General features: G+C 43.1%; 2 protein-coding genes across 2 annotated transcripts in view; one reads left to right on the forward strand and one right to left on the reverse strand.

Annotated features, from left to right (window-relative positions):
• LOC135110654 (swi5-dependent recombination DNA repair protein 1 homolog) overlaps positions 1-12674 on the reverse strand; it is a 25874-nt gene extending 13200 nt beyond the window's left edge. The window contains exon 1 of the mRNA XM_064023210.1: positions 12439-12674. The gene's annotated coding sequence lies outside the window, so the exon portion shown is untranslated. The remainder of the gene's footprint in view (positions 1-12438) is intronic.
• LOC135110646 (unconventional myosin ID-like) overlaps positions 1-20680 on the forward strand; it is a 68629-nt gene that overhangs the window by 10537 nt on the left and 37412 nt on the right. The gene's annotated exons all lie outside the window — the stretch shown is intronic.

The following is a 20680-nucleotide window of genomic DNA, read 5'->3' on the forward strand; positions in this document are numbered from 1 at the left end:
GGGTGAAGAGGAGGTACGCGTAGGAAAGCTGCTGGCCCCTCTCCACGTTGTACTCCATCTTTCCTCCTCCTCCTCCTCCTCCTCCGTCTTCTCCGTCTTCTTATGTACACCCTGTCAGCATTTCCCCTTCCTCTTCCTTTCTTTCCTTCCCATTCGACCTTTTCCTTACGTTTCTTGTAGCATTCTTCTCTAGCATTCTTTCTCTCCGCCCTCATCTCCCTCCTACCCCCTCCCTCATCCAGGCTGCTACACTTATCTGGTGAGGGGAAGGAAGGGGTGAGGGAAGATAGTCCAAGGAGTGAAGGGAGGGCGAGAGGGAAGTTACAGGCAAGAGGAGAGGGAGAAGGTGGGGAGGTAATCTTTAAAAGGGTGTCTAGCAGAGTGCACTGTAAGAGGGTGTGTGATAGAGGGCAGTCTTGTTGCACGCTGCTGAGTGGGACAAGTTGAGATGTTCCCTTAAGCTTTCCTCTCTCTCTCTCTCTCTCTCTCTCTCTCTCTCTCTCTCTCTCTCTCTCTCTGTGTGTGTGTGTGTGTGTGTGTGTGCTGGTTGTCCTCGTAAGCTTGCTGCAGTGGTGTATATTTGCACTGCTTGGAATGGTGTCGACGTGGCCCTCACCTTATTTTTGGTGTTGCATGTCGTTAGGATCTGTTCTCCTTTGCTGCTTGTTTGAGTGGTTGTGTTGTTGTTGTTGTTGTTGTTGTGGTGATGGTGGTGGTGGTGGTGGTGGTGTTGTTATTATTGAATCTCCTCTCCCAACTCTGTCTCCTCTTTTCTTCTTCCTCCTCCTCTTTTTTCTTCTGTTTCCCCAAGTATTTCTTCATAGACGAACAGAAAACCAATTAACAAAAAAAAAAAAAAAAAAAATCTTACAATCGAAAAAAAGTCTGAGAAAAGAAAAAGTAAAGAACAGACTTGCATCATTACCAGGTAGATTTGTCACCATCACCACCATTATCATTAACCTTTACATTTTTCCATCCCTCGCATACAGCACCATTGTATCTAGTGGTAATGGTGGTGGTGGTGGTGGTGGTGGTGTAGTCTATTCATCAGTGATTTCTTTATAGTTCAGGTTATCTTATCCTTATCTCGCCCAGCTCTTATCATGCGTAGGTTAAAGAGTCTTCCCCTTCTGCGTAGCCTGGATAGTGATGCGCGCTGTTGAGTGGTTACCTATTTCGCTCTTGATGGTACAGTCGATGTTAGTGAAGTAATTATTTGAGCTTTGTAATAATAGCGGTGTTGATTTTCTTATTATTTTCTTGTGCTGTTCGCCGTTCGTTGATTTATTGAGTTTATTTGTTATTGTGCCGTTGCGTGGAATTAGTCATGTTGCAAAGAGGTCATAGGTTAAGATATCTATATTTTGGTATTTATTTATTTATTTTTTTTCGTTATATTGTGTGGTTTCATGGGACTGATAATGTTGTAATGAGGTTATCTGTTACGAGAGAGAGAGAGAGAGAGAGAGAGAGAGAGAGAGAGAGAGAGAGAGAGAGAGAGAGAGAGAGAGGGGAGGGATGGAGGGAAAAAAATGCCGCGTGTTGGACTTTAGGGTGAGGGAGAAGGAGAAAGTGGGGAGGGGAGAGGGAGGGTGATGGGAGGAAGGATTACGTACACGTCTCGGAAGTGACTCAACAAATACGTACATAAGGAGGCCGCAGTGGGGATAGCGTGTGTGTGTGTGTGTGTGTGTAAGCGTCTTGTTTTTCGTCATTCATCTTTCTGTCTGCCAGGTTTTGAAGGGAAGGGAGGGACAGCGAAGGCAGGATCATTATCATCACAGGAATACTGACACAAAGAAAGGTATTCCCAGTCTTCCTGCTTGGCTCTTTTTGGTCACCTTTCAAGATGCCCTGGGAATACCGTGGCATATTACTTCCAGGCCTTGCTTCATGCCGTGTTTCAATATACCCACCCTAGCCTCCATTAATTCCAGACTCGCACCTCGCCTCCACAAACTCCACAACCTTCAGTGCTGTGGATTTTAGAAGCTTTCGTAATTCAGCCCACCTCAGCCTCCACTAACCTCAGCACTAGCCTCAGACCAGCACCTTAACTGAACTCCACTCAATAAATTAATTTGATGTGGATTCTGTAACCGAACCAAACCCAGCCGACTCTAATCCCTATTAATTTCACCTCACCTAACAAATAAAAGTGCTGTGAATTTTAGAACCGAACTTAATCCAGCCCACTACAGCCCACCACTTAACGTCACGAGGCCCACTCCGCCCACCCCGCCCAGCTGACTCTTGCCTAACACAACGTGCGAAGAAGCGGATCGTGCCTCGCTCAGTGCATGCTGGCTCGCGTCTTATGGGCCGCTGTAGCCTAACGAAGGGTTTGTTCCGTACACTTAACTGGTCTGTCTGTCTGTGTGTCTCTAAGTCTGTCTGTCTGTCTGTCTGCCTCTTGTTTGGGGGGTCGTGGTGGTGGCGGAAGTAGTAATGATAGTGATGTTCTGTTTAATTTTTCGTGTATTTTTGTATTAGCATTCGTTATCTTTTTTTGAATATATAGATAAATATATTTTCAGTCTTACTCTTCATCGTTTGGCGCGATTTTCATTTGATTTTTTTTTCTTTTTGTTATAGTGTAGTGTTATTGTTACCTGTTAGATATTATTGCTTGGTTTCTTTACTCCTACTTTTGGTTGTTTAGCGCTGTAATGGTCACAGTCAACCGTCGCCGTCGCCGCCACCGCCAGTGTAGCCTTGACCCGCTGGCGAGGCGTACAGGCAACACTGGGGAAAAGTGTGTATATGGCCGGGAGTGGGAGGGAGGGAGGGAGGCAGGGAGGGAGGGGAGGGAAAGGCAAGGCAAGGGGCGGGTGGAGGAAACCGTGAAGGAGGGACGTTGAGGAGTGAAAGTCAGACGTGTGTGTGTGGTATGTTTAAAGGAAGGGCAGCGCACGCACACACACACACACACACACACACACACACACACACACACACACACACACACACACGTACGTTATGGTGTTTGCAAAGTCAACAGTGGTGTGGGTTTCACTCCCTCGACGGGAACTAAGACACCAGGTGTAGACATACCATCCCTCCAACACCTGCCTTCCTTCTCATTACTTCCTCTCCCTCCCTCCTCTCTCATTCCCCTTCATCAGTCACTCCTTATGCCTTCAAATCTCTTCCCCTCTCCTTTTTTTTTTTTTTCACCATCTGCATCCTGGCATATCATTACTTCCCCTCCTGCCTTCCTTTTAATTACTTCCTCATTCTCTCACATCATTTTCTCTTACTCACAAGCCTTCACACAGCTTCCCTATCTTCCTCGTCACTTCTTTTTCTTTCCTGCTTTATCACTTCTTCCTTTTCATTCTCCTGTTCCCCTCTCTTTAACTTCTTATTCTTCCTTCTCATCCGCTTTCAAATATCTTTCCATTTTCCTTTCCTGTCTGTGTTTTTCTCTTCTTATTCTTCCTCTTTATTCATCTGCTTTCTGACATTCATCCGCCACCTGTCTTCCGTTTTCGTTGCTTCTATCCTTCTTCATTTTCCATCCCCCATTCCCTTCCGCCCATTACTTTCTGAAACTCACGTATCTGGGTTCAGTTCAAATATCTTCCCCTTCTGCTATCTCTTTTTTTTTTCTCTCCCTTTCTCTCTCCCTCTTTAAAAACTCATCTCACTTCCTCACATCCTTTCTTGCACATCATCTTCCTCGTTCCTCTTGGTTTATTTATTTTTCATCATGTTTCCTCTTCCTATTGTACCTTTTCTCTCTCTCTCTCTCTCTCTCTCTCTCTCTCTCTCTCTCTCTCTCTCTCTCTCTCTCTCTCTCTCTCTCTCTCTCTCTCTCTCTCTCTCTCTCTCTCTCTCTCTCTCTCTCTCTCTCTATCTTATTTCCTTCCTCCTTCGCAATCATCACCTCCCCTCATAGCTTATTTTTCCTTGTTCCTCTTCATCACTCTCTCCCTCTCTTACCTCATCCTACCTTTCCTTTATTCCGCTGTCTTGTTTTCCTTCTCGTGTTCATCATCACATCTCTTTACAGCTTATTTTCCTTGTTTAGTCTCTAGCATCATCTTTCTTCTTCCCCTCCCTTTCCCCGGATTCCCTGATACAGACCTCTCGCCAGGTATATTTTCAAAGGCCACAGATGATTAGTCGGGTTGTCACGGCTGTTTTTCCACAATAATTATGCGGAATCCATGTTAAATTATCACTGAAATCATGAAAACGTCCTTGAAAATCCTTCGCATTTCTTCAAGAGCCTGCAGGAAGTAGATGGTTAAATGAAGGATGTTGTAAGAACCCAAACTTATCAAAGTATCACAATGACCAATGAAACGTCCCTAGAAACCCTTAACATTTCCACAAGAGGCTGTTGAAAGTGGTCGAGGTAAGACGAAGAATGTTTTAAGAATACAACCTTATCCTTTACTCTCTTGCCTTCCTCGAGGTGTGGCCCAGTCATCACCTGCTCCCAACCCCTGAAGGAAGAGCGTGAGGACTAACCCTGGATTAACATTAACCCACATTCTTACCCTGAATAAGATGCACTCAGTCACACACACACACACACACACACACAGACACGAGTCACACACACACAGACGGACACACAGACACTCAGCGGGAAAGTATGCGTCTTAACTCTCGCGTGAGTCACTGTGCGATTTAGTGAATAAGCGTGCAGAATGTTTTGTATGTTAGTTGGTGTGAGTGAACGAAAAAAAAAGAAAGATGGCTTGATTAATGTGTGACTATGAGTGAGATCACTGAGTTTTGTGACGAGTGGGTGATTTGTGTGTTCATCCCGTGTGACTTGAGTTGCTAAGCGTTACGTATTTCAGCCACAGTTTAATATATTACTACTTCTTTTATTTACATTTTATTTATTTATTTATTTTTTTTGTACATGTAATAAATAAATTCATGGGTAAATAACTGAGCTCCGTCGCTTTAACTTCTCTTTTTACAATTCCCTGGTGCAAATTTGTCGTTTGAAAACACATTACTCTTAGCAAGGGGCTTAATTGAGTAAAGTAAAAACATTATAGTGCTCTTAATATTAGAAAGTCGTGTAGGATTACTTGATTAAGATAAGATATGTCACTGACTGTCGAATAAGAATCATTATTAGCAGATGAAGGAACGTAGTAGTAGTAGTAGTAGTAGTAGGAGGAGGAGGAGGACGAAGAAGAAGAAAAGGAGGAGAAAGAGGAGGAGGAGAGGGAAGAGAAAGAAAACGAGAAAGAGAAAGAGAAGGGTAAGAAGAAATAATAGTAATAGAGGCATCATTAACCATCAAGTATTTAATTAAAGTGTCATTCTTAGTTAAAGGATCAATTCCAGGAGAGAAACACGATTAGATTCACGACCTCAAGAGCTGTCTATCTGTCTGTCTGTCTGTCTGTCTGTCTGTCTGTTTGTTTGTTTGTTTATTCGTGTCATTATCAAGTCAAGTGTTAAGGAAATTTCTAGGTGAGTTGTGACGTCACTTTAAAGCGTCTAGGGTTACCAATAAGTATTTTTCTTTCTTGCGTTCTTTTTCTTCCTGACGGTTATTATTTTTTTCTTTTGAATTTTTCTATTTCTTTTTTTTTCGTTTTTAATTTCTTTGTAATCTGATGATCACCTTTAGTTTGTTTATTTTTTCATTCCTGACATTTATTTCTTCTTCCCTTGCAATACCATAACCGTTTAATCTCTCTCTCTCTCTCTCTCTCTCTCTCTCTCTCTCTCTCTCTCTCTCTCTCTCTCTCTCTCTCTCTCTCTCTCTCTCTCTCTCTCTCTCTAACCCGCATACCCAGTCCCTCCTCCAATACAAGCCCTCCCAAGTCCCTCTCCCTCTCTCCACTGCGTGTGTTGACGTCTTCCAATCAGCGTGGCATAACGGGGAGTGATTGCCCAGATGGTGATTGTCGTGGTGGTGATGGTGGTGGTAGTGGTGGGATACATAGGGGTCGCGGGATGGGTGGTGGGCAGGTTGTGGGGGGGGTGGAGAGGGTTGAGTCACTCTTGTAGTATGTGTTGTTGTTGTTGTTGTTGTTGTTGTTGTGGTGGTGGTGGTGGTGGTGGTAGGTTGTGTCGTACTGTGAAGGATAATGTTGATAGTTTTAATAGTAGTAATCCACAGATAGTAGTTAGTGATGATGGTGATTGTGGTGGTGATGGTGGTGGTGGTTATTGTGATGAATTTGCATAATGGTAACTATTTTGGTAGACAATGGTACAATGGGCGACACTGCTCTCTCTCTCTCTCTCTCTCTCTCTCTCTCTCTCTCTCTCTCTCTCTCTCTCTCTCTCTCTCTCTCTCTCTCTCTCTCTCTCTCAAGGTGATTCCCTCAAAAAATGTCCCTCTCTCCCCAGCATCCACACGTGCCTGTTAACCTCTACACACACACACACACACACGCGCACACACACACACACACACACACACACACACACACACACACACACACCTGAGAAAAAGTTTAAAGCCGTGAACAATATTATATCTCTTAACAATATTTGATTTAATTTGTTCGGTACAATTATTGATGTCGAAATTACCACTAGCAAAATCTTGAATCCTTATCTTTTCTACTTTAAAGATAATTTTTATAATGTGGACTTTCCTGAGAGTCACTACTACTACTACTACTACTACTAATTCTACTCCTACTGTTACTCTTTGCTTTTTTTTTTTTCTTTCTTTCGAGATTGATGTCACTACCTTCACATTTTCAGCCGAGTTCCCTTTCCTTGTGTGTGTGTGTGTGTGTGTGTGTGTGTGTGTGTGTGTGTGGCAAACCTCAAAGCACTTTAATTACTATCTTTGCAGCATTCCCACCAACTAGGTTACGAGGTATGAGAACTGCAGAGACCGGAAGGCGAAAGTGCTAAGAGAGAGAGAGAGAGAGAGAGAGAGAGAGAGAGAGAGAGAGAGAGAGAGAGAGAGAGAGAGAGAGAGAGAGAGATTGGAAAATAGTGGATATTAGAGTAATAGTGATTCTGAGGGAGTGGAAGAAGAGGTGATGATGTTTGAGAGAGTGGAAGAGGAGGGGGAAGGAGGTGGTGGGAAGAACTTACGAGGATAGGGAGGTGGAAGAGGAGGAGGAGGAAGAGGAGGTCAAGGATCAAAGAATGGAAAGGAGGAGGAGGAGGAAGGGAGGGAGAGAGGGAGGGAAGGAGGTAGGATTAGAAGGATTGAGTTAAGTAGGAATGACATCAACAGAGAGAGAGAGAGAGAGAGAGAGAGAGAGAGAGAGAGAGAGAGAGAGAGAGAGAGAGAGAGAGAGAGAGAGAGAGAGGTGAAATTTATCCCAGGACGTCTTTTTCATCCCACTCTTGTCTCTGTTTTCTTTATCTCCTTCTCCCCCATTCCCTTCCTGTCCGTGGGGGGATGGGAGGGATGCTGGGGGGAGAGATTAATGATGGGAGGAGAAGCAATAAGGAGGAGGGGGGAGATGAGGGGAGGGGAGGGTCAACAGGTGGCTGGAAAACAAAGAATAATAAGTAAGAGAGAGAGAGAGAGAGAGAGAGAGGAGAGAGAGAGAGAGAGAGAGAGAGAGAGAGAGAGTCGCACAAACCACAGGTCTTCCGGTCCCTCCAAGGTGGTCTCTCTCTCTAATTCTGGGAAATTTTTGCATATTCTCTAACCTAGTGAAGGAGAGGAGAGAGAGAGAGAGAGAGAGAGAGAGAGAGAGAGAGAGAGAGAGAGAGAGAGAGAGAGAGAGAGAGAGAGAGGATATGAAACAACACATTAGATTACAGAGACCTAGTGTGTGTGAGAGAGAGAGAGAGAGAGAGAGAGAGAGAGAGAGAGAGAGAGAGAGAGAGAGAGAGAGAGAGAGAGAGAGAGAGAGAGAGAGAGAGAGAGAGAGAGAGAGAGAGAGAGATAAGAAACAAAACATGACATTTCATAGACAAAGAGCCAAGCTGGTGGCGAGAGATGAGGGTAGGAGAGAGAGAGAGAGAGAGAGAGAGAGAGAGAGAGAGAGAGAGAGAGAGAGAGAGAGAGAGAGAGAGAGGGAGAGGGAGTGGGATGAGCGGATCTAGCTGGATGGGCATCTTACCACTGTCCCTCATCCCCTCTCACCCCTCACCCCCCACCCTATCCTCCACTCGACGCACGCACGCTCACCCCAACACCCCCTCTCCCTATCACCCACCCATCCTCCCTCCTTCACCTCCCTCCTCCATCTCCCTGCCTCCTACACACCCACACCTTCTTTGGGGCAACCCTTGGAGGAGGTGGCGGTAAGGCAGGGCCAAGGGCAGGGATGACAGGCACCGTGACCCTTACGGAGCCTGTTTGTGGTGCGGCACTGTCTTGATCTTGCGAGACCTCGGCTAAAAATGGTGACTGAGAGAGAGAGAGAGAGAGAGAGAGAGAGAGAGAGAGAGAGAGAGAGAGAGAGAGAGAGATTTGGTTTGGTTTTGTATTACGTGTTGTCTTACTCTTTATGTTCAGAGAGAGAGAGAGAGAGAGAACGTGTGTGTGTGTGTGTGTGTGTGTGTGTGTGTGTGTGTGTGTGTGTGTGTGTGTGTGTGTGATCTTACATTACACCAATCTCTTCACTCTACAAGTTCAGATTTCTTTCATATTGTAACCTTATTTTCACGTGTGTTTTCCTTGCCACAGGTAAGCGATGCTGTGAGGAAGGCGCGGGGACAAGTGCACCAGGTGTCATGTGTGGCGAGGCGTGGCAAGGTGAGCGTGTGGTGGACTGGAGTGGTGGAGTGAGTGGCGGCTGGCTGGTCATGGGTTCGAATCCCTTCCATCATGAGGGGTTTAAATTCTTTTGGGCGGATGGCAACACGGGGTTCAAGCGGCCAGGCGAGGGTTCAAGGCAGCTTACTACTCTTACCACCCTCCTCCTCCTCCTCCTCCTCTTCCTCCTCTTCTTCCTCTGACGCTAACCCACTCCCAACCCACCACCGGAAGTTTTCACAGGTAGGAGTGGGTGAGGTAAGGTGGTGATGGTGGTTATAGTGGTAATGGTGAACTATATGCAATGGGTTTGAATGGGAATGGTAGGTGGGGAGGAGCCTTAAACCTTACTATCCTGCATCTATTACTTTAGACCGTGTAACTTATCACATGTACCTCTAAAGATACAAAAAAAAAAAAAAAATCATTGCTATTTGTTCCTTTTTTGTATTCCTTTGGTTTTCCTTTGTGTGGTGGTCAGTTGTAAAGGATGTGTGGTAAGGATGGTGAGGTGGTGACTTGAGTGGTGAGTGGTTTGAGTGTGTTGTGTTTGGTGATGATAGTGGTGGTGTTGCGAGAATAGATTAGCTTGTCTTTGCTGTTAATGGTGATGCTAGTGGTGAGAAGGAGGGTGGTGTTGTGGCTGTGGTAAGGAAAGCAGTGTAAATAAGTAAATGGCTAATGAATAACAGTAGTCTGGGTGGTGATGATGAAAAGGCTTATATTAGTGGTGATAATAATTAATAACGGTAATTTTACATGTGAAAGTATGGTTCAAGTGATAATAGTCATTCAAATAGTAGTACTAATAGTAGGAGTTATTATAATGAAAGTGATACAAGCAATGGTGATAGACGAAGGGACATTCAAATTATACATATTGGTAACAGTAGCGTGTAGATAGTGATAAACAATCATGCCAGTGGAGTGATAAGAGTGAAAGAGGTGACGGTACGATAGGAAAGTCTCAAAGGGCAAGAGTATATGAACAGAGTAAGGAAAAACAAAACTTAGGGTGACTACTCGTATATAGAATCCTTACTCGCTTCACTTAACTTCCAACGAACCGTGAAATGACTAGACAACCACTGACTATCCTACAGTAGACTCACTTATCCTAACTCCTCTGCCCTGACTTAGTGAAAAGCATGTCCAGATACTGAGTGACCCATTGACATTAACTGGGAAGAAGTGACTGGAGCGGCAGCTGACTGAGTGACTGACTGGTTGATTGACTGCTTCACCACTTATTGCACTTAAAGAGGGACATTGTTGAACTAGTTGGGTCATAGGAGCCGCTGGGGGTGCTGGCTGATTGAGCGAGTGAGTGAGAGAGTGAGTGAGAGTGGCAGTGAGGAAATAGGTGTGTGAGAGAATGTGGGCGAGAGTAAGATGAAGCAAGTAGTGATTAACAGAGCGAGTAGGAGTGAGTAACCGAGTGACAAAAAAAATGGGTTTACGAGTGAGTGAGTCAATGAATGAATGAGAGTGAAATTAGTGTGAAATTATATGAACTACGTACAATTAAAAAAAAATGAATAGTTTTCAATAGTGATTCTCAATGAACTTTCCAACTAAGTGTGTGTCGGTGTGTGTGTGTGTGTGTGTGTGTGTGTGTGTGTGTGTGTTGTGTTGTGTGTGTGTGTGTGTGTGCCTTTGAGTGTGAAAATCTGAAGTAACCATGTGCAGACGAGAGAGAGAGAGAGAGAGAGAGAGAGAGAGAGAGAGAGAGAGAGAGAGAGAGAGAGTGAGAGGGCGCTGTAGTGACTATAACATGAGGTGAACGGCCGCTTGCATTAATGTGTATGTGTGTGTGTGTGTTTGTGTGGCTGGGAAAGACCTGAGGAGTGACATTTATATATTTGTTCTCTCTCTCTCTCTCTCTCTCTCTCTCTCTCTCTCTCTCTCTCTCTCTCTCTCTCTCTCTCTCTCTCTCTCTCTCTCTCTGTTACTAGAGCGAAGTTGGGTCAAGTAAGGAAGCAGAGAGAGAGAGAGAGAGAGAGAGAGAGAGAGAGAGAGAGGAGTCAGTTTAGTTTACTCATCAGTGTGTCATAGTGTGTGTGTGTGTACACGATACACCCACACCCCTTAAAATCAATGAACGTTTGGCAGCGCATTCCAGGAGTGACTCACGCCCTACTGACTGACTCACGGCGCCGCATGAGTCACAAGGAGAGGGGGAGGTGGGTGGGTGAGGGGGAGGTCATGGTGACAGGCTCTGGGAGGGTGTTGCGATGCTCTGTTGTCTGGTGGTGGTGGTGGTGTTGGTGTTACTACTACTACTACTACTACTACTATGCTACTCTCTACCCCCCTTCCACCTTCATTCCTCCTCCTGTTCCTCCTGTTCCTCCATTCCTCATTTCCTCCTCCTCTTCCTCCTCCTACTACTACCACTCTCCACCACCTCCAATCCTTCCTCCTCCATCTTTCTCTCCATTCCTCATTTTTTCCTCCTCCAACTAATTCTAACACAATCCACACATCTTATGCTAAAACATCTGGAGATCCTTGGAAATTGAGGGAAATGTTGACGAAAAGACACGGGCAGGGATCAGGAAAGGTCTCGGTCTGGGTCCTGATGTTTTCATGGTGGTCGCTCTGAACGGAGTTGCACTCTTCATTTTATTTAAGCCTTATTTTGGGGATTTTAGGGGTTATTTATCTATTTTCGTGCTTAATTGGCTCTCCTTCACGTATGAGCCTGGAAACAACTGGAGGTTTAGCTAAATATTACGTACAGACAGGGAGGGAGGCACGGGAAATGTCCGTGTTGTCCCTTATGTTTACGTTGAAACTCGTCAGAAAAAAGACGTCCACACTGGAATGCACTATATATTCTAACTTGCCATATAGTTTAACTAACACACTGAATATTGACATAGAAAGACTGGAATGGAGGAACGTCCCTGGTCTTGGTACCGTGATGACGTCACTGATGACGTCACACCTTAAAATACGTTCGTTAATGTATTTTGAAATTGACCCCTCGAAAAAATGGAGCTAGACTGGAATGCCTTATATATTCTAATTTGCCATAAACTTTAACTAATACCTGGAATATAAAAACAATTCCATCCTGACTAATAATAAAGAAAAATCCAGGAAACCATCTGTAATTTTTACGAACGGGGTCACAAAAAAACGTATAATATCGAGAAGGAAACCACAGCCAAACTAGCTTATGTTACATATTCTGAATACAAAAAATTTTTACTTTCCAGATAAATAAAGAAAACACGAATTCCTCGTCGTATAAAGAAAATGAGTTTTCAAATCTAACAACGGAATCATTTTAAATTTGAAAATACGAGTAGTTAGACTAGATTTCGTTGAATATTGTTACTTGGGACACGTTTGTCATATTTTTTAAGTCTTATATCAAGCACTAAAACAGTCCTAGGCGTGCTAATAAAAAAAAGGAGAATTTATATAATGACGAAAGTGTTTTTTTAACGAGAAACAAAAACAAAGCTAGACAAGATCTCATTACAGATTATAACTTGTTTCACTTTCCCATCAATGAATTAAAATATCAAATCAATGCAAACTCCACTAATTAAAGAGAAAAAATCGTGATATAGAGCCGAAGTAGTTTTTTTCCACCAATCCTCCGTACCTCCTCCTCCTATTCCCTCCCCCTCACACCCCTCCTCTCCCCTTCATCTCCTCCTCCTCCACCTACTCCTGCACACCTGAGTCTTTAAATCACCTGGAAACATCTGTAAAGGCCTGGAAATTACGCTAAATATATGATGGGAAATTGTTACCTAGACGCTGCGGGACGGGGCGGGGTCGGAGGGGCCTGGCGGGGCTCGACGAGGCGGTGAGGGTCGGGGCGCCGAGAATACCGTGGTGTGGTGTTAACTCTGCACTCTCACAAGATTCACTGTCCTGTGTATGTGTGTGTGTTCCGAGCCGATCAGAGACGAGTCAGAAAAGTGTGTAATTGGTGTTTAACCCTCAAATTGTCACTTGGTGTGTGTGTGTGTGTGTGTGTGTGTGTGTGTGTGTGTGTGTGTACTTCATTATTTAATTTATCTTGTATATAAGGTATTTTTTACATTGTGTGTGTGTGTGTGTGTGTGTGTGTGTGTGTGTGTGTGTGTGTGTGTGTGTGTGTGTGTTCAGGTCAACTTGTGGATGGGTTAGGGATGAGGGTAAGTAATTAATGGTATGATTTTCTTGGTGTCTCAACCTAAAGTTTGCATTCAGAGAGAGAGAGAGAGAGAGAGAGAGAGAGAGAGAGAGAGAGAGAGAGAGAGAGAGAGAGAGAGAGAGAGAGAGAGAGAGAGACTCCGGGAACCACAGGAAGCTGGGGGCGATAAAAATGTGTTCGTGAGTTATCTGTTTTGAGGAGGAAGCGATACAGTGCTAACAAATACCAAGCGAAAACGAAACAAATGGAAAAAAAAAAATATATATATATATATATATATATATATATATATATATATATATATATATATATATATATATATATATATATATATATATATATATATATATATATATATATATATATAATTAGTAGTGGAAACAAGTGCTGAAGAGGAAAGTAGTAAAAGAAATATGATAAATAAACGACTGGAAAAAGGTAGAACGTGCAATTGTTAAAAGAAGATGATTGAGCTGTAATGAAACCAGTAGTAGTAGTGGTGGTGATGGTGGTGGTGGCAATAGTGAGAAAGATACTAATTATAACGATATCAAGGGTAAACAAGATATATCCGGGCAAACAATCTGATGAATACAAACAAACAAACGAAAGCTTTCTGTAACTCCCCTCATCTTCCCTCTCCCTCTCCTCTTCCTTCCCCTTCCCCTTCCCCTTCCCTCTCCCCGTTTAATGTATGCGCGATAAGACCACTCCAGTGAATGTAAATGAAGTGTGACGTCATGACCTCCACAACGGAAAAGCTCCCTCTTCCACCTCCACCCCTCCACCTTCCCTTCCACACCCCACTCCTACTCTATGTTCCAAATGATATTCTTCTCTCTCTCTCTCTCTCTCTCTCTCTCTCTCTCTCTCTCTCTCTCTCTCTCTCTCTCTCTCTCTCTCTCTCTCTCTCTCTCTCTCTCTCTCTCTCTCTCTCTCTCTCTGCTTCCCACACCCTTATCCACTGTTAACTCACACCTCCTACTCCCACCCACTCTCACCCACTCCTTTCACTCCCACGCCCTGACCTCCCGCCGTCCACTCTCTCTCTCTCTCTCTCTCTCTCTCTCTCTCTCTCTCTCTCTCTCTCTCTCTCTCTCTCTCTCTCCCAATCTCCAATCTCGAATCAGTGAAGGAGTTTCGTCACACACACCCCTCTACCCCTTACTGCTTTGCTCCCTCCTCCATCACCCCGCACCCTTCACGCTGCTTACTTCTGACGCCCTTCCCTCACCCTTACTCACCTCTTCGCCCTCCTCCTCTTCCTCCTCCTCCTCCTCCACTTTCTCTCTCTCTCTCTCTCTCTCTCTCTCTCTCTCTCTCTCTCTCTCTCTCTCTCTCTCTCTCTCTCTCTCTCTCTCTCTCTCTTTTACATTACTCATGCAGCAACGTACCTCCTTCTCTTCCTCTTCCTCTTCTTCCTTCCTCTTCCTCCTCCTCCGTCGCACTTAAGCTCCCTCCTCCTCCTTCTCCTCCTCCTCCTCCTCCTTGCACAGTTCTCAAAGAAGTGTTGAACTCTGTGTGTGTGTGTGTGTGTGTGTGTGTGTGTGTGTGTGTGTGTGTGTGTCGCAAGCAGGGAAGTAAGATGCTTATATTTATGTAAAAAAAGTTCTTAATGGCCTTTTATTTTTTTTTATTTTTGATCTCGCAATACGTCATAAAATCATGGAGCGGTAAGTTCCTTATATTTTCTTGAGTCATCGTTTATTTTGTATTACTCTTTTTTTTTTTTTATGGAAGAATTCTCGCAAGGTTTTTGAAGTCGCTTTTTAAAAATTTCCTCTGAGTCACCTGAATTACCATGACTTTTTATCTTTATTTTTTTACTGGTGGAAATTTTTGTTAACCTTTGTAATGGGAGGATGTTAAGGTTGAAGTCATCCAGCGCCACATTAGCGTCACAAAGACCAAGGCGTCCTCGTACCTGTGTCATGTGAGGTCACACTTATCTTTCTGCTGTGATGTCATCTTTCTCTCTCTTGTTCTCTCTGTTTGTTGTCATTCTCTGCCGCCTCTTGTTCCTACCTGCGGCCTTCCTAGACTAGTGCTTTCCTTTGTCTTGCTGTGGTATTGTCGCCTTGATTATTATCGTGTCGTGTTCTCCTGTACGTTGTTTTGTTAAATTCTTTACTCTTACATTTTTTTTTTTTTTTGCTTAATTTATCCTCTTTTTCATCTTGCTGCTTTTTTTTTTTTTTCTTTTTGTTGCGTCGTTTTTTTTCTCTCTTCTTTTTTCATCTACGTGTTTAATTGGTCTTCGTCTTGTTGTTGGCTTGCTTTGTTTGATTTCTCTGCCGCCTAATTTCGTTATCTTAATTTTTCCTGGTCACTTTTGCTCGTTACAATTTACTCTTTACGTTATTTTGTCTCCTCTCCAGCTTGTTGTTGTTTCCCTGTCGTTATATCTTTTTTAGTTAGACAAAGAGAGAGAAAGTTAGGCTAAAGAGAAACAGATGGGAAGTTTAGATTTATAGATAAACAGATAGAAAGTTTTACATATATACGATAGAAAGTTTAGATATAGATGGAAATTTTTGATAGACAGAATAGATAAAGCATGTCACGCAGGTAAATGTTATGCATGTCTCACTGGTTGCTTCAGTATATCAGTGATTGCTTCATTCTCGCCACCGAAGCTTCACTGCGCACCTCATCATCGCCACCACAGACACACACACACACCATTGTAACCTCTCGGAGTGACTAGGTATTGTGCAGTTCTCGGAAAAGTGCACGACCTCTGCCGACCACGAGGCCATGCAAAGTGACTCGCTGAGGCTGAAGAGAGTGGGAAGCAGCGGGTTGAAGCAGTGTCGTTCGCCTTTCCGGGGGATCGAATCTTTCTCACTGGGTTTGACAGGCTCGCGTCCCGTTCGATATAACGGAACTTATTTTAGTGACTTGTTTTAGTGACGTTTATTTGCATTTCTCTCTATTCTTTATTTTATTTTATTTTTTTTTTTTTTGGGGGGAGGTCAGTTTATTTACGTCGTTATCATTCTCTCTCACAATAAAGTATTTTTTATTTACTTTTTTTTCGTATTGTTCCTATTTGTTTAATTTTCTGCATCTGTACTTAACAAAACTGCCTTCTGTCAATCTGTGAATCACATTTTCCAAAACTTTCTTTTCATTGTTATGTTTGTGCTTGCGTATCATTATTATTTTTCATGGGGAAGGAATCGTGAAGTGTTATTTTCATATATACGTGGATAAGTTATCGCATATCACTGAAATTGTAGCTTTTCTTTAATTTTCCTCTATTACCTTCCCTTTTCAGTCTTTTTCCTTGCTGTCGGTCACTTACCCTCTCATCTTTCACAACATTTTCCTAAACGATCTCTTCTTTTTTAACTTTTTTTTTTTTCTCTCTCTCCCTTCACTTTCTCTCTCCTCATTTTCTTTTCCTATAACCTACTTCCTTTCTTCCTCCTCATCCTGTGTATGCTGTCACTCTTTGTTCCCTGTGGTGCATGTGTTAATGGTGTTGTGGTGGTGTCTGTGGTGATGGGTGGTGCTTGGTGTGGCTGTGGTAATGACTTATGGGGTGCTTGTGTCATTGGTGTTTGTGGTGGTGTTGAGTGATTGTTAGTGTGGTTGCCGTGATGTGTGGTGGTGAACTGATGTTAATGATGTATAATTGTGTGCTTGTGGTGATGGGTGGTGATATTGGTGGTGACGTGTGGTGTAATTACTACGTTGCTGGTGTTTACAGGTATGGTGTTGAAAGTGGCTGTGATACTGGTGTTGTATAGACTGAATTTACACATTTCAGTATTTAAAATCTGTCTCGTAAAGGAAAAGAATAAATAAAATCAAATAAAGGCCATTTAATTAACTAAATGCAGCACTCATTAGTAACATACATGCGCTGGATGGACATGACTGGAAGAAAAGAAGGAAAAACACACACACACACACACACACACACACACACACACACACACACACACACACACACACACACACACACACACACACGCACACAGAGAAAACAAGATTAATTTACGTAATGAGTAATGAGAAAAGATTCGTTTAAACAAGAGTAAAAAAAAAAATAACATTCGGTTACTCATTACTAACGTACATGCGCTGGGTGGACATGACAGGAAGAAGGAAGAAAAAAAAAACAAAAAAAAAACAAGAATAATCTACGTAATGAGTAATGAGAAAAATTCGAATAAACAAGAGTAAAAAAAAATTGACATTCGGTTACAAAAAACATGCAATACCGTTTTTTCATGTGGTTGTGATGGACTGCAGTAATGAGTGTCGTGTGGTGTGGTATGGTGCAATGCATGGTAACATAATTTACATAATTTTACCGTGAAACAATAATTACCACCACTCTCAATTTATATAACATAGCTTATCTTAAAACAGCCTCGTGAATACTAACACGTATGCTTGTGCTTGTCCATCCTTTGTGTTCCCTTACATATAGATCAAGGTCCTGGAGGCGTACATCACATTATTAGCAGCTTTGTGTTCCAGTGGCTGTGGCCGCAGCAAACTAACCTTAGTGGTGGTGGGACCGGTTATGTGAAGTGAGACAGTAGCGCCCACACACACACATACACATACACACACACACAACCTTGTATACCCAAGAAGCTTATTTGTCGTGTGCATGTAACAAGAAACGTGCAAGGAAGTAAACACGCCATATATGAAGAGATTTCAAGTCAGATCTTTTAAAATGTGAACCGCAGCGCCACACTGCTGAGTAGGAAGGAGGAAGACTCAGCAGGAATCGGGAAGGGCGTCATGCATTGCCTACTTCTGTGTAATTTTATCTACAGAGGAAGGGTTGCATGGTTCTCTCTCTCTCTCTCTCTCTCCTCTCCTCTCTCTCACTCTCTCTCTCTCTCTCTCTCTCTCTCGTCTCTCTCTCTCTCTCTCTCTCTCTCTCTCTCTCTCTCTCTCTCTGAAACACCTGCGCCGCACATCCACTACATTCAAATGCCTCTATACTAGTTGGAGTTACTCGGCTTTTTAAGAACGATTTTTTACGGTTCTAGTGACAGATTAACTTCATTTCAACATTGTTAACTGGAGAAACACTCTTGAGAACCCGGCTAATCATCTCAGTGGCCTTTGAAAATAGTCCTAGTGAGAGAACAAAGCTTTTCAGAATACAACCTTCAGAGTAACGTGGACAGCGAGGCATCTCCCATTCTCTCCCTTCTCGTACTGCTTATTAATGACAAACTTTGCACACAACTTTCCCTTAATTATGGAAAGTGCTTCTCGTAGGGAGAGGTGGGGGTGGTTTGCGGCTATGGTAAATATGTAGGTCCTTCCTGGAGGGAGCAGGGGTGGGCGGCAGGAGCGAGGGAAAAGACAGTAAGTAGCAGTGGTTGTAGTAGTGGTGGTGGTGACAATTACGGTGATAGTACTGGTGTTGTGGTGCAGCTGCATGGCGATGGTGGTGAAAACGGTTCCTGGTGTTTTGTAGTAGTAGTAGTAGTAGTAGTAGTAGTAGTTAGTAGGGAATGATGGTATAGAAAGGGAAAAAAGTGGAGGAAGACACAGAAGGAAAAGGATATAAATGAGGAAATAAGTGATGAAGGAGGAGAGATTTAGGAGTGTGATAAATGAGGAAGAAGATAGTGAAAGGAAAGGTGGCGGGATATGAGTCAACGATAAAGTGGCAGGGAAGCATACGAGGAAAAAAAAAGAAAAGCTGCAACATTTTGATAAAGCGAGGAAACAGGAGAAAGATTAAGAGGAATACTGATAAAAAAGGAAGAAAAAGGAGAAAAATGAGAAAATAATGATGAAAAAAAAGAAAAAATTAAGGCATACGGTAAAAAAAAAGAAAAAAAATTAAGGTTACACTGATAAAGAGAAAAGTCAAGACAATAATGATAAAGGAGAAAGATAGAAGGAAACAAGGAAATGAATACTGTAAGCAAAAGTTATGCAATGATATGTTAGTGTAATCATCACAGAACACCAATATTAATGCCTTTGTACATACAGGGAAGGAAACGAGATTAAGGAAATGTGTGTTTTATTGCGATATACTGACAAAGAGACAGCAGGGAAAAGTATAAGTAGAAAATTAGTCAAGTATATTATTTGTCATGATGGTAGTGGTGGTGGTGGTGGTGGTGGTAGTGGTGTAAACAGTGGTTGGTTACGAGAGAGAGAGAGAGAGAGAGAGAGAGAGAGAGAGAGAGAGAGGAGAGAGAGAAGAGAGAGAGAGAGAGAGAGAGAGAATTTAAGATTGTCTGCCAGTCTGTCTGTATGTCTGTCTGTCATCTTTGTTACATGACTGGAGTAAATAGGATGACTCAGGAACACACACACACACACACACACACACACACACAACCGTTCCGTCATGGTGAAAGTCCAAGCAAATGTTCATAACGCCCAAGACACCATTACAACACGAAGTACAATGACCTCTATGCACACCCACCCCTCCCTCCCCTCACCTCCCCTCCCCTCCCTCACCTCCCTCCCTCTTATATGTGTTGGATGTTGTGACGCAATTTTTTTTTTTTTTTTTTTTTTTTTAAGGAGAAATCACACTTGAGAGGTTTCGTGAGGTCAGCTGATACAGATAAAAGTAGGTGAGAGGGAGGGGAGGGAAGAAGAAAGGCAGGCAGACAGACAGGTGTATATCCACGTGTGTTATGACTGATACCTAAGTGTGGGGAGCGTGGATGGTCAGGTGTTCGGAAGTGTGTCAGGTAAAAGTCGGTTTGTTAGTTAGTGGTTTGATGGACAGGTGTAGGGAAATGTGGTAGATGTTGGTAATTTTTTGTTTTGTTTTTGTTTTTCATCTTTCCCCTGCTTTTTCTTTTTGTCTGTCTGTCTGTCAGTGTGTCTTTTTTTCCTTTCTTTTTTCTTTATCATTCTTTATTTCCTCTCTTTCTTCCATTTCTGCACATATGTCTATATTTTTAAACTACAGGTGTGTGAAAGTAAAGAGACAGGAGTAAAAATCACGTATAGGTAATTATAAATATTCCAATCTACAACGCTTTTACTTTCTTTCACCTTTTAACAGTGATATGGCAATGGTTAGTAATGGTTATGTGTAATTACAGTGCATTTAGATACGCTAGTTTATGGTGCCTTATTTGCTGCCCTTTTTAGAGTGTAATTGTGGTGGTACTGGTGGTGATGGTGGTGGTAGTGGCAAGTCTGTGTGTGTGTGTATGTGTGTGTGTGTGTGTGTGTGGCGTTGTTTGTTAAGAGGAGCGAAGATTATATTCTAAACTTACAGTAGGTGATCAGGTATATGGTGTGGCGTGACTGGACTGGTTTGGAGAGTGGAAAGAATGTTGTTTTTATATATTTGTGGTGGTGATGATGTGGTGGTGGTGGTGGTGGTGGTGGTGGTGGTAATTTTCTCCCACGTTTAACTGGTGTTGTAGGGACGGTGATGCATTTGTGTGGTGGATGGATTTGATGTAGGTACGTGTGTGTGTGTGTGTGTGTGTGTGTGTGTGTGGTAGCAAATATGTTAATGGTGTGAAGGTGTTTTGATGGGAGAGAATGAGGAGGGGGAAGAGGAGGAGGAGGAGGAGGAGGAGGAGGTGGAGGAGGAGGAGGAGGAGGACACAGTGGAGGAAGAGAAAAATTAGCAGGAAGAAGAGGATAAGGGATAGTTTTTACGTGTACCGCTTGTTGTTGTTGTTGTTGTTTTTGTTGTTGTTGTTGTTGTTGTTGTTATTGTTGCTGCTGCTGCTCTTGTTGTTTGAGTTGTGAGAAATTCTTGCGTAGTGTTCCAAGACGCAGGTAATTTGGCTGACCTCCAGAAAGGTGTGGAAAGAACGTAGCGTAATAAGGTGTGTGTGTGTGTGTGTGTGTGTGTGTGTGTGTGTAGGAAAAGT

This window comes from Scylla paramamosain, chromosome 20 (genome assembly GCF_035594125.1).
Source record: "Scylla paramamosain isolate STU-SP2022 chromosome 20, ASM3559412v1, whole genome shotgun sequence".
Classification (NCBI taxonomy): Eukaryota; Metazoa; Arthropoda; class Malacostraca; order Decapoda; family Portunidae; genus Scylla; species Scylla paramamosain.